At 38.6% G+C, this 14,350-nt stretch overlaps 1 pseudogene; it reads left to right on the forward strand.

Moving 5' to 3' along the window:
• Positions 1–7,223: 7,223 nt before the first annotated feature.
• On the forward strand, positions 7,224–7,862 carry LOC126956701 (60S ribosomal protein L19-like; annotated as a pseudogene).
• Positions 7,863–14,350: the final 6,488 nt, after the last annotated feature.

Below are 14,350 nucleotides of genomic sequence, written 5' to 3' on the forward strand. Positions count from 1 at the left end.
ATTTTCTTTATCTAATCCATCATGGATGGACATGTAGGTTGATTCTACATCTTTGCAATTTGTGAATAGCATGGCAATCAGCATACGAGTGCATGCATCTTTTAGGTATAATGATCTAGGGAAAATACAATTTAAGACAATAAAACCTTGCTATAAAACTGAAGAAATTTAAAGTGCTCTAGCTGTTTAGTTAATGCTCTCTCATTTCATTCAACAGTGTACTTTTTATCTAAATTACACTATAACTGTCTCAGCTCCTCATCTGAAAATCCTGCCATAGAACTGAACTTAGAAAGTCAGTTTTCATAGTGAGAAAATTCCAAAACTCCATTAAACATTTTCAAAGCCAAAAAAAGTCAGTCTTCCTTGAGAATAACTTAAAAAAAATTTTTACACTATTCATATAATAAAAGAGTCATTTAATTTATAGATACATTAATGATATGCCAATATAAAGAGATTCTGAGTCTTGGCTAAAACAAACAAGATAAACAAAAATGAATCATTTGCATATTTTAAAAATTTATTTTATGAAAGCACTTGGGGATTACAGACAGAGTCTAAGCTCCAGTGTCCAAGTTTACATAAAACATCATTTGGGGGAGTTTTTTATAGAGCTCCAATAAATGCCAAAATTTCTACATGGGCCCTATATTTATTAAGACAAAACCCAAGTGATTTTCAAAAGATTGAATTCAGGACTCTTGATCAATTAGACATTTCTGTTTTATAAGTTTGATCTTTAATTTTTTTTTAAAGGATGGAACGTGGCAAAGTTCACGAGAAGGAGCAAACAGTATTTGAAGACCTCTTTGAAAAGTCTCCCCAGGAGCAGGAAGATAGGCGCCCGCTGTACCAGTCAGAGACACCACCCTACTGTGATGTTAATAAGATGAAGGGTACTAGTACAAAAAGCCACAGTAATTATAGGAAGAGGTAAATACTTTTCTTTGTTATTCACAGACTGCCTCTCCATGCAGCCTGCACGTTAACACAAGAGTTTTTGTTACACTAAATGCACATGTGAATTAAACATTTCTTTAGAATTTTGCCTTTCACTAATAGGTCAGAGAAGAACCACAATAGGGACAAATCACTGCCAATCATATAGGATATTAGAAGATGCCTACATCTCCTAATTCTTTTGTTCTGCCTTTCAAGAAAGTTATTTTGCCACCAATTTTTCAAATACCTGTCACAAATATTAATGCCAACTGGTTTCCAGAATCATGTGGATTAAAGGGATAATAGACTAACAAGACCATTTTATATATACCCAAGAGGGCACCCAAAAGTAAAATACAAGATAGGGAAACAGAATACAGTCATGGAATTCCTGTAAAATTTCTTTAACATCTCATTGAGTCTCTTCTGCAGAAAAACGATGTCAAAAAAGAGACGGAAAACAACATTGGCTTTTAGCCAAGTGTGAAGTTCTGTATTTAGTAATCCTGAATTGTCACAATAATCATGCAATTATTTAGCTTAATGTGGTTTCCTGAATATATAACTGAAAAGAAAAAAAAAATGGATTCTGATCCGCTGAATCCAAGAATGTATGAAATTCTAAAACGAAGTTCTTGTGCAAAAGCTTGGCATGAGTCTATTTCCCTAAATGAATCAAGTGACAAGCAGGGAGGTTGTCAGGAAGTAGAGATATTTCTTTTTCTTTGCAAAAGGAGCAAGCATATATTTAAATCCCTAGTTGGTTTAACTAATTGGTGTGGAGTGAAGTAAATTAGCGGCCCTAATGCAGACAGTTCAGAGCCTGACAATATGGGAGCATGTAGGTTATGATCTGATCCTACGTAATAGTGGCTATGCCCTAAACACAGATTATGGAAAGAAGATAAAATAAGCATGTGTCCCTGACCTTGAGGAGAATCATTTCTAGGACACTGTTTCAGCCCTCTGCATATATGATTCACTTAATATTTGCCTGCTTTTCAGAACTTAAAAAACAGGATTTTTTTCTTCAATGATAGAGAAAGGTTGAACCATTGAGATGTAATCTGCTACAGATAATAAGTGAAAAGGTCTAAATATGCCATAGACACTCTCCCACAATTCTTTATGAATGTGGTCTGTGATTTATAATTGCTTTAAAGAGTCAGGCTCAATGGTGGGGGTGGTGTATAGCTAGGGAGAAGTGGTCAAAGGGAACGCCATTCTTGGGGCAAGTGTCTTAATTCACGATTATTGCATAAGCTCACTCAGACTACACAGATATAGAGAATGTCCTTAGAATAGAAAATCCTGGACTTGGAAAGAAAACAGTGGTGACCAAATCCAATCCTTCCCCATAAGCAGAAAATGACCCTGAAACATCTAGGATTTTACAGCACTCAATCCCTCCAGTGATTAAGAGCTTTCTGCCTTTGACAAGCCCAAATCATTTTTGGACAGCTGTGACTACGAGACAGGGCTACCTTTTACACAATTGATATCTGCCTCCCTGTGGCATCTCTCCATTGGTTTATTCCCTAGGATTTCATCTAAATTGCTATGAAAATATTGAACAACGCAGGGTCAGAGTCCTCCCCCCAGATATGCAAGGATCACCTGGTTAACACTCCTTGCTTAATCTCCTGAGGCTCCCCTAATTGTTCGGTTCTCTGTGGGAAAGCAGCCTCTGAATCTAAGGATAGTATCTGTGTGCTGCCTATCAAATGCAGAAGAGGGATTTTACAACCTATCAAACTCAAAAGAGGGACTTGGCAAGACCCTTCTGAGTGATTTCACTTTGGCTGTGAGTTATTAGCACTTCTCTTTTAAGTACCAGCAGACCATCTTTTCTAGAATTTGGCTCGAGATAAAGGCGGGGTGCCAAAACTGATTTCATATACTTCTCAATGTAGTCCACAACTAACCCTAGGCCTACTAAAAAAAAAAACAATTACATCTCAGCATCCTTATAAAATTATAATTATGCCACGGTTCCAACATTGGAGAGGAAAACACTGATTTGACACTCAATATGTCCACATGGGACAAAATCTCTTCTGAGAACATTTACATTTTTAGTGATATCTTACAACATCTTAAAATAGCAACAACAACAAAAATCCTTTGGTGTGCAGGAGGACCACCAATGTTTTAAGATGGTGTTTTTTAGATCTATTTCCATGGAATATGCATGTCAACCTCTCATTTTTCTTCAAGCTCCTCCTTTGGCTTCAGTATCTCCACACTTGCTTTTCCCTAAACTTCTCTGACTTTCCTTTGTTAGTCCCTTTTACTATATTCTCTTCCTACACTTGTCTGTTATTGTTGGCGTTTTCCTTATTTTCTCTACATTATTTCCTTCAATAATATCCTCCCGTGACTTCAGCAACTGCCAAAAAGTCAATAACTTCCCAAACCTGTATTTCTGGCCCTAACAACTTCCGGGAGCTCACTCATGAGTAAAACCCCATACTCTGTCATCCCTGCCTTTGGATCATGCTGCCTTCTTTATGAAAGGCCCCTTCCTCCCACCTTTCTGACTGGCATAATTTAACTCACTCTTCATAGCGCAACATCAATGTCCATTCACGTTTGTAACTGGCTAATACCTCACTGCACGACACCTGCTATATGGATGCATATGGCTTATCCCTAAGCCATAAGCTCCTTGAGGACAAGAACTGCAGCATATCCACCTTTATTTTTCTAGGACTTAGACTAATGCATGAACTATTCCAGGGGCTAAATGAAATATCAGTTGAATGAAATAGAATATGAAATGAGTTTCTCACTAAGCAGAGGCGTTGAGGTGCCGGTGCTTGCAACTCAGTCACTGAATACGTAAAGCAAGTGCTTTTTCAGATGGGTATTTGTTGTGCATGCTTACAAAGCATGCATGGTTTATCCTCTCAATGGCCTGTGCTTAATGCTCCCTAGGTACCCTGGGGCTTGGTAATCTTTGAAAGCACTGCACCAAAGTTAGAAGCCTAGCAAGCGTGCACAGATAATGGCATTTAAAGCTAGAACTTCGCCTTCCTGTTAGAATAACCCAACTAGCACATTCTCACAATAAAACAAAATATTTGTCAAAGTTTATATGATTTCTCAGTGAAATATTCTGCAAGCTATGAAATGTAGCCACCTCTAAATAAACATAGCAATGCATAGCATAGCATCCCAAAGTAAAACTGAAAATCGGTTATCTTTTCAATGCAAATGAACATAGAGAATCTCACGTCCCACAGTACTTCCTGTGTCTCCTAAATTCCCATGATTAAATGTTCCAAGTGTTTGTTTAGAATGGTCTTGATGTTAGTCACAGTGTTACAGTGAGAACCATGATATTTTTACAGAGAACTCCAGGATCTGAAGGAGCCACAGAGACATGGTTGTTAGCAGGAGCAGGGACAAGATTTAAAGGTGGATGCTGAAATGATCAATGCAGCCTTTTTGTGTGTGTGTGAAAAAGAATGAATAGAAAGATTTGTAATGAGATGAACAGCACAAAAACAAAGGTAACCCATAGAATATCACGAGAGAATATATCCTTCCTGGGGAGTATCATGCACTAATGGGAAACACAGTTAAGTGAAAAAGAATGGATAGGTTAGGAACCAAGAGCAAATGAGCTTCAACCATGTGCTAGGCATGGGCTGGGTGCTGCACACTGGTTGACACTGGACATTAGAAGAAAGTTGATCTAATACCTATTTAGTCTCTATTTTTAAAATGAAAATATTTATTTTGAGATTAGCAGCTTCCTCTCTAATGAATCTTATGTATCCTGTATGAACACTTTGCAGCTATAAATGAAAGTCAAATGAGAGTTTCTCTGTATTCACCCCACTTCCAATCCAGAGATTCTTGTAAATGATATCTGAATCATATCATTACTTGTCTTTTCTTTGAATAATGCACATTTGGATAATGGGCAAAGTAAATGTGCATAACATGGCAGAGAATGAGCAAGGTTACATGAGTATAAAATACACTCATTAAAGAAAAAAAAGTTTATCATGGAGGATCAGCAATATTGGATGGGACAGTAAAATGAATATGTACCTATATATAATTAGAGAAAGTATTTCTTTCATCTTTCTCCGTTCCCTGTGGCACTTAAGTGCACAAGAAATGTTCTTTGAAGTCAAGGAGCACCGTCTACTGGATTTGGAGAACATGATGCTGGGAACAATTCAAACGGAGTTTCATTTTCTAAAGTACAGATGAATGTCTTAAGAATTAACAATGTAGAACACGATAGGTAAAAATGAACAATGTGATAAAAACAAACTTGAACATGCTGCTCAATGCCCTTGGATTTCTAATAATTACACTCTTTCTCTGAACCTCCTTAGGGCTCGGGTATAATTAAAATAGCAATTACTGACAACAGCAAGATTTTCTCTCATAGATATATGAAATAACTAGCAGCAACATAAATGAGGATGAATGTAAATATTATATTTAAAAGTTTCACATCATACTTCATAGAATGATAGCTTTTTTAAAAAGTATATCTCTGGGTATATAATTTGCAAGTGCATAAACATAGAACTTCCAAGTTAAGAATGCCCCCAGGTAATGAGAATGAGTGCTGCTGTCATACGACATTGGCAAGCCTCTGAAATAGTGCAGCACTGGATTTCTTAACTTTATCTTGCCAGTGTTCAGTGATAAGAATGGAGGGAAATCCATACCGGGCCACTCTTACAACACAGCCCCCAGGGAACCATGCTCAACCCCTGGCACAGGGTGACATGTCTGATGTTGCTCTGCTACATTCTCTCCCACCTCACACTTTTTCTCCTTCTGAAGAGTAGAGTTATGAATGTCTAAGACAAAAGTCAGCATCATCACCTGCTTCTAATCAAGATATTTCATTGTTTTCTGGAACACAGACAGATACCAGTTCTCCCTCCAAAGGGACACATTTTCTAATCAACATGTCACTAGTGAAAGCACCAGCACCCTTTACTCAACACCTTTCCAGCTGAGTTGTATGCACAGGTCGATACCATATCATGGATAGCATGCGACCAAGCCCATTTATGGATTTACAATAAACATTAAAGAATATTACCATGGCTACATACATGGGGAGAAAGTACAGACACTAAATCTCCAGCTGATTGCCATTTCCTTTTATAACAACCTGGTAGTCGTGCAAATTAGTATAACTCTTGAATGCCTTTAAGGAGCAGATATGAGTTTAGTGGGAGTTGTGGCTCATTGACTTTAGTGGGAGAATATGACTCAAATCCTCTGAGTTTTAGAAGGTGATGAGTTAGTTTAGGTTAAAGCAAACCTTGAAACATAATTTGATTGGTTTTTCCTCTATCAGTGATGGATGCTTGATAATCACTTTCTGCCTATTATATCAATAAATCAACTGCAATTCAATTTTAATCTGTAAATAAAGTTAAATCAGGGCTATGAGCAAATTACACGCCTGCATTAGCTACTTAGAGGTGTCATTACTGTCTGTGGTTATTGAGCCAAATATAGATATTTGAGTTTTTAAATTCTAGTTTCAAAGAAGCTGAGATAAATTTGTTGAATGTTCTTACAAGAAACACCATACACTCTGAGAAACTGGTACCTGCCTGAAATTGCAAACATAAATTATGTGATATCAGAACAAATAAGGATTTCTAGCTTCAAGCACCAAGTGATATTATCTTCAGATTGTCAGTAGGCATGCAGGGAACACAATATAGAATGAAGTTAAATGCTCCTCATGGAGAAGAAAAATGGGACAATAATTCCATCTCGGCCTAAGAAATTAAAGCTAGGAAAAATACACAGTGTGTCAACCTGCCGTGTTGTGCTGTGCTCACAGCGGACTCCATCATACAGGCAGTGTTACAGCACCTAGCACGTTATGAGTGCTCAATAAATATCACAGAATGATATTAACCAGTGCAAGGCACCACAGGCTCTAAATCTCTAACATAATGGGACATGTCTATATGAATGTGAAGCACAGCAGGCTGGATGAAAGCAAATGTCAGCCCAGGAGATAGAAAGGAGACTGGCCAAGCCTCTGTGAGAATGGTGAGAGTTAGAACCACCCAGAAAAAAATGGTGACCACTGCACTTAGTTCTGTTTGTGTGGACAGATCAATTCCTCAGCCTTCTGTGACTGAAATCAACTAAGGAAACCAGAGTGTAATTTTTTTGCCAGTCATATTTGACTCACTGCACCCTTGTGACAAGTTACTGAGAGGCAAACATTCCAGAATGATAACTAATTTCCAGTTAATGGGGGCTATAGAAAGTCATGCATACAGAGCCCTTTCCTCATTCCTTTCGCTGCTGTGGCCACAGCCATAAGTATGCTCAGGCTTCAGAAGAGGCTCGCCTCTAGCATCCACCACTATGGCAAGAAGAAGGTCTGGTTGGACCCCAATGAGACCAATGAAATCGACAATGCCAACTCCCATCAGTAGATCTGGAAGCTGATCAAAGATGGGCTGATCAGTTGGAAGCCTGTGACTGTCCATTCCTGGGCTCGATTCTGGAAAAACACCTTGGCCACCAGAAGGGCAAGCACATGTGCATAGGAAAGCAAAAGCATACGGCCAAATGCCCAAATGCCAGGGCAGGTCACTTCGATAAGAATGAGGATTCTGCACTGGCTGCTCAGAAAGTACCGTGAATCTAAGCAGATTGATTGCCACATGTATCACAGCCTGTACCTGAAGATGAAGGGGAATGTGTTCAAAAACAAGCAGATTCTCATGGAATACGTCCAGAAGCTGAAGGCAGGCAAGGCCTGCAAGAAGCTCCTGGCTGACCAGGCTGAGGCCCGCAGGTCTAAGACCAAGGAAGCACAAAAGTGCGATGAAGAGCGCCTCCAGGCCAAGAAGGGGGAGAAAATCAAGACTTTGTCCAAGCAGAAAGAGACCAAGAAATAAAAGCTCCCCCTTTGTACATACAGGTCTCCATGATTACATAGATCAGCCATTAAAATAAAACAAGCCTTTATCTGCAAAAAAAAATAAATAAATAAAATAAAATAAAATAAAAGGTCATGCATGCATATTCTGAACAGGAATGTGTATGTAATTTTATCACATGAATAAAAGTTAAAAGAAATCACCCATAATGCCTGTTAAAAACCTGAATTTAGCACAATTTTGCTCCAAATTAAACTTGAACAAGACTTCCTACAGATTTTAGGATATTAATCAGAACTTAAAAGATATGGACAGGTATTGGACTTTTAAGATAAATGTGATTTTCTTGTATCTTGTTTAACTTTTGTGTTGTCAAAACGACTTCCCTCTTTGAATTAATTATTTAAGTTATCAAGCCTTAGACGGGTTTTGTTTGTTTCCTTGGTTATATTATAGGGAAGAGTTGAGGAAAACAGAGCTCACCAGGATACTGGGAACTGATGTAAACACACTGAAAGTCTAATTCCACCAGTAAAGCAGCCAAGAAAACAAACACCGATTCATGTACAGAGTTCACAACACAGGATAAGGGGAGCTTAAACAAAGCAAGGAGTGGACTTAAAGGGGATTCACATCGTCTGCATCTGCTTTTCTGAATTATGTGTTAATATAGGTTCAGTGGGTAAATCCTAATGCATATGTTGGAGATGTGTTTTTTATCTCAGAGTATCAGGGAAAAATAGTGGAAAGAAAAATAATTATATATATATGTACATATACAATATGCATATATTATGTAAATATGCATATTATGCAGAGAGAGAACACAAAGATCTCAGATTTAGTGATTAAACAAATTGGAAGGTTCAAGTGGCTCACTCTACGACATACAGGACAGTGTATCTAAAATAGCTCTAGGTCAGGCATGGTGGCTCACAACTGTAATCCCAGCATTATGGGAGGTCGAGGCAGGCAGATCACTTGAGCCCAGGAGTTCAAGACTAGCCTGTGCAACATGGCTAAATGCTGTCTCTGCAAAAAATTAGCCAGGCATGGTGGCACACACCTGTCAGCTACTTGGGAGGCTGAGGTGCGAAGATGACTTGAGCCTGAGAGGTCAAGGCTACAGTGGGCCATGATCTTGCCATTGCACTCCAGCCTGGGTGACAGAGTGAGACCCTATTTTAAAAAAAAAAAAAGATAGTTCCATCCATTTTACTTCACAGAAAGTCCTGGAGTTGCAGGCACTAAGTTCATATTCAATTCATATTCAGAATAATCATATTCATATTATAAGTATAGCCTTCTTTGCGAATCTAATCAAAATAGCCAGAGCACCAAAACAGCATTTTTAGAATCAAATTTGAAATAGTCTCATAAGAAGGGCCCTAGAGCCTTGCCTCCTGAATTGTCACATTCACTTAAGATTTGGTACTGCTCTAGTATCAAGTATATTCTGTTTTGCAGACTGGGATATTGTTGTATTAGTCTGTTCTCACAGTGCTATAAAGAAATAGCTGAGACTGGGTAATTTATAAAGAAAAGAGATGTAATTGCTCACAGTTCTGCAGGCTGTACAGGAAGCATGATGCTGGCACCTGTTCAACTTCTGAGGAGGCCTCAGAAAACTTACAATCATGGCAAAAAGTGCAGGGGGAGCAAGAACATCTTACATGGACAGAACAGGAGGAAGAAAGAGAGGGAGAAGGCACTACACACTTTTAAACAACCAGATCACACCAGAACTCACTATTGCAACAATAGCACTAAGAGGGATGGTGTTGAACCATGAGAAACCGCCCCATGATCAAATCACGTCCCACCAGACCCCACCTCCCGCACTGGGGATTACATTTCAACATGAGATTTGGGTGAGGACACAGATCCAAATCATATCACTGTTAGAGACCAAAGCTTTACTAAACCAATAGCAGGGCATATCAAACTCTTTTAGTTTTTCATTCATCAGTGGGAAGAAGGTGAAGCCCACAGACAGGAGAATAACTCCACCATTCGCACTTGTTCTCCCAAACCATTCAACAAATGTGTGATCCATGCATCAGAATCAGTCCCCAGCTCTGTTAGCACCTCTCCCTCCACTCCCTGCAAATCTTAGCCACCAAACCCATCCCTCATAGTCCCACCTCACCACAGTGATTCCAAGTGTTGGGGAAATGCACCATTCTTCAAAATAAAATGGGCCTTCTTCTTACTTACAGTAATTTTCACTTAACGATCATATTGATTTTGCCATAAAATTCCATAGTTTTAACTGATTTCCATAGTTTTAACTTTTAACATAATTTTGGAAAACTGATATTTAACAAATTCATTCCTATTTTGCTTATCTGGCATTCCTTACCCTGATGAGCAACTATAGTTTATATTCAAAATCTCCTATTCTCTTCCCTGAGAAAATTATCATATAAAAAGAATCAATATACAGTCTCCTTTCAGAAAAAAAAAATATGATAATGCCCTCTGTTTCAGAACACAAGCCACCAATCTTTGCCAAGCATGGAACATTAACAAAAGTGGATATGTGGAATACTGGCTAGCACAAACTGAGAAAAGCTCCTAATTTCTCTTTACCATTAGATAAGTAGACTCGAACCCAATAGAAGAAAGTTAATGAGTAGAGGATATTGAAATCTTGGAGACCTATTGACCAGATGTTTCACCACCACTAGAAATAATGATTGCTTGCTAAAAGCCAAGCTGATAGACAGATATTTACTTCCATTGTTTATTGTAAGGAAAAATAAATGAGTAATAAATAAGAGTAATTCCTTACAATAAACAATGGAAGTAAATTATATACTCAGTAAAGGCACAACAGGTTAATTATTTCCAGAGTTACGGAATTTAAATAGAAGAGCATTTGTCTAAAGAGCATCTTGTCTACCATAATATGCCTGATGAGTAGTGGTTCATCCTGTCTATGGTAGGAAAATACTTCCCAGAAGTCAATGATACCACTGTACAGCCTTAATCACTAGAATTACTTTTCTCTTACCAAAATGTTAATGGTAGTTACCCCTATGGAAGTGGGATGAGGTAAGGGAAGCAGGGCTTTCACTTTTACATTAATTGGATTTTCCATAATGTATTAGTCTGTTTTCATACTGCTATAAAGAATTGCCTGGGACTGGGTGATCTATAAACAAAAGAGGTTTAATTGACTCATAGTTCTGCATGGCCGGGCAGGTCTCTAGAAACTGACAATCATGGTGGAATGCAAAGGGGATGCACGCACCTTCTTTACAAGGTGGCAGGAGAGAGAGCCAGGGAGGAACTGCCAAACACTTTTAAACCATCAGATCTTGTGAGAACTCACTCACTATCACAAGAACAGCATGGTGGAAACTGCCCCCATGATCCATCACCTCCCACAAGGTCCCTCCCTCAACACATGGAGATTTCAACTGGAGATGAGATTTGGGTGGGGACACAGAACCAAACCATATCACATAACAACAGTATTTTAGTTTGTAACTCAAATAAGTAACAACTGATTCGAAATCTGATTTCATTTACTTTCCTTGTTTTACCTAATAAGAGGCCCAAGGACCATAGATGAAACTCTTTCCACTTTGTTGCTTGAAGACCGAGATCAGGTTAACCTCTGTCTTTGCTTCTTTGTAACAATCAGTCTCAGTTCCTCCAGACATTTTGCTGGGTACTGTTGGGAGAAAATTCTTCATGGATCTCCCATATTTCTGCACATCTTGCAAGCAGAGACACCAGCTGCCTTTCTTCCTGACAAATTTTTTCAACAATGTTTGTGTAACGAAGAGTCTTAGAAGACAGAAATAATGTCTCCCTCTAGAACAAAAAAGGCAGACATCCTTATTACCCGTTATAATAGATTTGGGTTTCCTAAGCTTAGGGTTCCCCTCCAGCAAAGCAACCCACTGGATGGGCAGATGTCACCTGGCCCTCTTTGTATTGCCCTATAGGAACTGGGGCTTAGGGGACAGATGCCAGAAGATCTATAATTTTGGGTACTACTATTACTACGAATAATAAAGTCTTTTGCCTCTGACCCAAGAGTCTCCTGCATTCTTCCAACATCTATGAAACTGCATCAGTCTCATCAAAATCTCAAGACCTTTCACAGGTTTTTGCACATACTTTATACAGCAGAGTTGAAAATATGTTCTTGTTCTTGAGGAGATTATAATCTAAAAATGTCAAACTTGTAAATTTTTGAAATACATATAATTGGATAAGCTTAAAACTGTATTTGAATACTTTCAAAAATAAAATATAAAGAAGCAGAGTTATAACGGTCACAAAGTCTATTCAACAAAGAGGAAAACAAAATCATCAGATACATTAAGGATAAGGGAGCTTCCTATGATCATGAAAGATGTTTTTCCTTCAGTTGTGTATACAAGCTTGAAGGGTTTTAGAGATGGCAGTGACATTTTACCCCCATAACCTATAACTCAAAAGTTCCTGATGTAGTTTGGATATTTGTCCCTACACAAATCTCATGTTGAATTGTAATCCCCAAAGCTAGAGGTGGGGCTGGTGAGAGGGTTTGGATCATGGGGGTGGATCCCTCATGGCTTAATACTATCTTCATGATAGTGAGTTCTCATGAGATCTGGTCATTTAAAAGTGTGGCACCTCCTTCCCCCACTTTCTCCTACTCCTGCCATGTGAGACACCTGCTCCCCTTCATCTTCCACCATGACTTTAAACTTCCTGAGCACCACCCCCCACAGGAAGCCAAGCAAATGCCATCACCATGCTTCCTATAAAGCCTGCAGAACCATGAGACAAACAAATCTCCTTTTGTTTTAAATTACCCAGTCTCAGACATTTCTTAGTAGCCATGCAAGAATGGCCTAATACAGCTCCTAAACATTTTGCCTTTTATGTTCGTCTATGGGGTATTGATGAGTCATATCATGAAAAGGTTTTCCTCACTTGCTGAATCCCCTGGGTCTACCAGCGTCTACTTTTAGCGCTCCCTCCTGAAGCCATGCCCTGGGCTCAATATGTTGAGGAGCTGATACAGCAACAGCTGATTTCAAAGACTTGGAAAACTTCAGTTCAATCAGCTTTACCACTGCTGAGACATTTGCCTTCTTCAGCCAGCACTTGGGGAACTCAGATATCTTAAACTAATTGAGCACTTAATATACAGCTATAAATTAATCACATTGAAATGTTGCTAATTATTTCATTAGCTCCCAACCAATCCAATCTAAATAATCACTTATTAGGACTCATCTGCTAAATTTCTTTAAGTATTGATTAAACTATGCTATAAATTACGTATGCAGATAACATTTCTGTGTAATTTTCTGGAAATCCATATATATAACGAAGGAGTGTGTGTGTTTCCAATCAGTTTTCTTTTTTTTTTTTCCTGCAACATATACAGCAGTAACTGCAATTCATAGCCACATGAGTAAAGTAAGGTCAGAACAAATTTTCATCCCACCAGTCCCAAGGCAAACTGATGAGCACAAAAGCTCTTTGCTCTCCCTTTTTTTTTCCCCCTGAACATCTTGACTGGCAGGCTGGGAGATAATCCTGTTCAGAGCTAATGTGTAGTAACAAGATTGAGGGAAACTGACTTAAGAGGCTTGCATCTGGGCCAGGACATATTGTATCGATGCCATATTTAAAGATGTTCCCTCTGTTCACCTCTGTGAAGATAAATGTCTGAACACTGAGCTTAAAAGCAAAAAGTGAGAGAGACACTCAGAGATGGGTGATGAATTGTCAAACTGTGGAAAAGAACTTTCACCAAAGAAGCATGTTTGCTTTGTACAGAGGCAGGGAGTAAAGAAGAAATGGAGAAAATAATTAAAATGCTCTTCCTTCTTTAAGCTCTGTTAGCTGGAAACCAAATTCTTAACGGGTGTAGAGGAAGCTCAGCTATTTTAACTCATGAAGTTGAGCCCTCTTGAGCAACAAGAATAATAGAATTCAGCCTCCTGTGCCCAATAAAATAGGCCAAAGGCCTGGCTGTGCAATTCATTTGGCAATTCATCAGCACTATCCCATGTAAAAGCATCTATAATCATAAAATGCTATTGCAATCTTTTATCAGCATTTAACCTGACAGTCACTCTTTTCTCAAGCTGGAGTATAAGAATCTCATGAGTATGGAACTCTCTAATGCGTCTTTGTTTTCTTTCTCTGCAAGGCTTAGTTCTAAGCCTTTTCATTAGGACAATTTCAATGAGTAAATGTTCATGTGATTTGCTGATGACATTTGAGAATTTAGACAGTAGCCTAATGGTGGAATTCAAGCTTTTAAACATGGGAATTTAAAGGTGAAGATATGCCCTTTTCTTAAAAGCCTAAAAGCCATCAATCATCCATTTAGTTTGCCCAAGCACAATTTTGGAGCCTAAAGAGACAGACAACAACAGGTGGCCTAGGACTCTGGAAGTGAACGTGAAGGACCACCAACATCAATACCCCGTAGTTTCCACAAGGTATGGATTGTGACAATATACAGTTCCACTCTACTGAGTTGC

Source organism: Macaca thibetana, chromosome 6 (assembly GCF_024542745.1).
Source record: "Macaca thibetana thibetana isolate TM-01 chromosome 6, ASM2454274v1, whole genome shotgun sequence".
Classification (NCBI taxonomy): domain Eukaryota; kingdom Metazoa; phylum Chordata; class Mammalia; order Primates; family Cercopithecidae; genus Macaca; species Macaca thibetana.